Source organism: Peromyscus eremicus, chromosome 22 (genome assembly GCF_949786415.1).
Source record: "Peromyscus eremicus chromosome 22, PerEre_H2_v1, whole genome shotgun sequence".
NCBI classification, from domain to species: domain Eukaryota; kingdom Metazoa; phylum Chordata; class Mammalia; order Rodentia; family Cricetidae; genus Peromyscus; species Peromyscus eremicus.
In genome coordinates this window covers 24,102,225-24,105,986 of record NC_081437.1, presented here as the reverse complement: position 1 = coordinate 24,105,986, position 3,762 = coordinate 24,102,225, and the positions used below count along the sequence as shown (strand labels likewise).

The 3,762-nt window shown below is 45.6% G+C and overlaps 1 non-coding gene across 1 annotated transcript; it reads right to left on the bottom strand.

The window, feature by feature from the left end:
• Window positions 1-354: 354 nt before the first annotated feature.
• LOC131897753 (U1 spliceosomal RNA) lies at window positions 355-518 on the bottom strand. Its single transcript, XR_009375776.1, has one exon. It is a non-coding gene; the product is annotated as a U1 spliceosomal RNA (small nuclear RNA).
• Window positions 519-3,762: the final 3,244 nt, after the last annotated feature.

Here is a 3,762-nt window from a genome sequence, read left to right as displayed (position 1 = left end):
AAATGATCTCAAAGCATAGTTTGGACAAAACCCTGGCAATAAGGGATATGGCAGTTTTGTCCAAAGCTTAAACATTTTAAATGTTAGGGGGCTAAGTAATGAATTGGTTATATGAAACTTAGCATACTTAGCATGTATATAAATATGATTTTGTATACATTACAGAATTTGATCATTCATGAGATAATCAAGTTTTAATTTGTATCCTAATAATTGTCTCTATTAGCTTATAGCTTTGGTACAACTTATCCTTAACAGTTTACAGTTTAGGTTGGCCAATCAATCAATAAGTTTTATTTCTTAATTATCTTTAATTAAAGTAAACTTATTCTTTTTTTTTTTTTTTTTAATTCTCAGGGGAGAGCGGGAACACAGTTTCCCACTACCACAAATTATGCAGTCGAGTTTCCCGCATTTGGGGAAATCGCAGGGGTCAGCACATCTGGAGTGCAATGGCTAAGCCTCGCCCTGGGAAAACCACCTTCGTGATCATGGTATCTCCCCTGCCAGGTAAGTATAAAAGTAAACTTATTCTTAACAATTTATAAGTTAGTTGTCTTTGTAAACTTAGAACTTAGGTTTTATACCTGTCCGGTTAGCCTTAAAAATATGAAGCTTGTGGTGAAGTTATTTTAATATAGAAACAGCTCTTATTTAAAAATATGGTATATAAGGAAAATGACAATTTAATAAATCCTTTAAGGTGTATCATGAAATGAGATAAGCATGGTTAAAAAAAAAAAAAAAAAAAAAAAAACTAAAACGGAGGAGAAAAAATGTTTTGTTGTTGTAGCAGCTGCAGCCGGTTTGTCCAGTCTGTATCAAGCCAGACAGCCACCAGAAATGGAGAGGGGAGGGGAGGGGTGGAGACAGACTGAAGTGAGCTGAGATGCAGAGAGCAGACAGTTAGGTTCAGAGAGAAGGCAGATGTTGATGAATCCATACAGGTCTAAGGGCATCCCCTCACCAGGACCTGTTTTCTTGCAATGGGTTAACTGAAGTTCTTGTACTTGGCCAAGATTTTTGTAAATTACCAAGAACTTAACAGTCAACCCAAAAGAAGAAAGAGAGAGAAAGAGACACTTTTTTTTAAATACAGCAATAGACAAGTTGGGAGTTGCCATTATTATTTTAACTGGTACTATCCGCCATGTGAGGCCTGCATTATTATTTAAATGAGGGCTGCTGGAGCAGAGCTCCTAGTTAGCTGCAGGGCAGTTTTGAAGGTTTACAGCTCAAGTTAGCCCTTAGATTCCAGTAGTTTTAGCAAAAAAGGCTGTTTGTAGCAGGACACTGCTGCTACTATGGAGAACATAGTGAACTTCATTAGCTCTAGTTTACACTCTCAGGAGGTCTTGTAGTGTGATGATCTCTTTGTAAGACCCCAAATGAAGTAACAGCAGGTTTCTCCCTAGAAGGGAGGGGTTAGAATCTGTGCCGCTTATCATAGTCTGAAGGTAAGTCAATTTCATAAGGTTGGCAGCTTTTAGGGGTTCCCTAAATCTCTTCTTACGTTTTTTTAGGAGGCCTTATGGGATTAAGATAGTCTGTTGTTTCCTTATCTAAGCCTGTAAACTGACTGGAGCTGACTGAAACGCCTTCTGTAACTTCTATCAGAGGCTGTCCCCCCCTCCGTCCCCCCCCCAGCTGAGGACCGAACCCAGGGCCTTGTGCTTGCTAGGCAAGCACTCTACCACTGAGCTAAATCCCCAACCCCCAGAAGCTGTTTCTCTTCAGACTCATTCTGACAATTTGGGCGGGGGGGGGGGGGGGGGGGGGGGGGGGGGGGAGATTCATGGCTACTCACCCTTCCAAACGGGGGGCGGGGTTGGTGTCCCCGGGATCTGCAGCATTCAGTGAAGACTGTAGCTGATACTCCAGAGGTCTCCAAAAATTGTACCTCGCGAAGAGTTGAGCCTCTAACTGGGCAACCCTCTGTGAAGCGATACCTCTCCCCTGGATATGCTCCAAACCTTACTTATCAGTCCGTCCCCCCCCCCCCCCCCCCCCCGAACCTAAACATTTAAATCTGTTCGTGGTGTCAGGTATCGGGGACTATGGGGGTCCAGCCCCTCAATAGTCCCCTCATTTTGAAACCAATGTCCAATTTGATGAACCAATGAGTTTTGTGTTGGGGTCACTAACAAGAGCATGGGTGAGTGGTGACTTACAAGGAGCAGGGATTGTTGGTTTTTAAAGTGGTGGCAGTGCAATGTTAGCAGCGCTGTTACCATGCGAGAAAAGTCACGAGGTATGACAGAACCCATTATTAATAGTTTATTGGGGGAAGAAGACAGAAGGGGTGCTCAGGCCTGTGGAAGACACATGCAGAGAGAGGGGAAGGAGGAGTCTGTGACCGGTGTCGTAAGGATTCCCCTGCACATGTACATGGGCTTACGGAGCTAAGCCATGCATGCACATAGATTGCATGATCACACTGTGCACAAATTATGTGATCCCACAGCACACAGATTACGTAGGACGTAAGGCCGCTTACTTGGCTACTGAACTGCATGTGCGGTCATTTAGCCAGGAATTCCAACATTCCAGGCTCTTTGCTTGTTATAAAAAAGGGTGGGTGAACAGGAATAGGGGTGCTGTGTCTCCCAAGAACTGCTTCCTGACTTGGTGGGCATCGGTTAACTCTTGAGGGGTAGGGAAGGGAGCTTCTGAAGTAGCCAGCCGTCCTGGGGGTAATGGATTGTCCTCTGCTGCTTTGGAATTGTCTGGCGAGGTGCTGTCCAGGTGGATTCAAGCTGGCTCCAGAGCTCGCTGACCTGTCCAGGTGGATTCTCTGGAGCTCAGAAGAATTTTTAAACATATTAAGAAGTATCCATGGGAAATTTAAAACCTTAAGCTGGTGACCATGATGTTACAATGTTTAGTACTCTGCTATATTGGATATTGGTTGGTGTTAGTGAGAGAGAGAGGCAGATAAAGGGAGAGAGATATTTGGAACATGCTTTCAATTTTTACCTGAGGCACACCTTACCTGAGACAGATTTTAAGGCACCTATTTCCTTTATTAGTTTAGCATCCAGTTTGACTGTTACTGTTCCTTACTGCCTGGATATATCTGGTGGTTCTCATCCTCCAGCTCTCTGGTGGCCCTGTAACAATTAGCTGAGTAGTTAATTAGGAGAGGGAACCAGAAGGAAAAGCTTGTGGGTTGGGACCTCATTGTTCTGGAACTGGTGGCAAGGCAGTGCATCCTGGTGTCCTCTGGAACTTGAGAGAGAGAGGGGGGGGGGGAGGGAGGGAGGGGAAGAGGAGAGGAGAGGAGAGGAGAGGAGAGGAGAGGAGAAGAGAAGAGAAGAGAGAAGAGAGCGAGCGCAGGGCCCCGTCTGTGTCACTGTGCATGAGGAGGAGAAGAGGCCCTGCTGACAGGTATGGAATGAGGCAACTGGGGAGCAAGTGAAATAAAGCTCCTTTCTTAGCTAGAAAATCTCTTCCCATTAGGGGCACAGGGCAGGTTGGCACAACTGAAAATGTGTGGGTGAGAGGAATACCCTTGAAAATGCAGTGAAGTGGTGGGGTCTGGAGAGGTGGGACCCCAAAAACTCCCTCAGGACTGAGTAAGTGGCTCAGTGTCCAAGAGGAAGGAGTGGATCGCCCCATGCTGTAATGGCTCTCTCAGGTTCCCTGTGAGCCCATGGCCAAGCCTAGGTGGTTTTGGTCTGATGCTCCCATGCCATGAGGTGCACGAAGGCCATCAGCTCACCAGTGTTCCTCTTGGTGCCACTTCGAACAAGGCTCATTTGA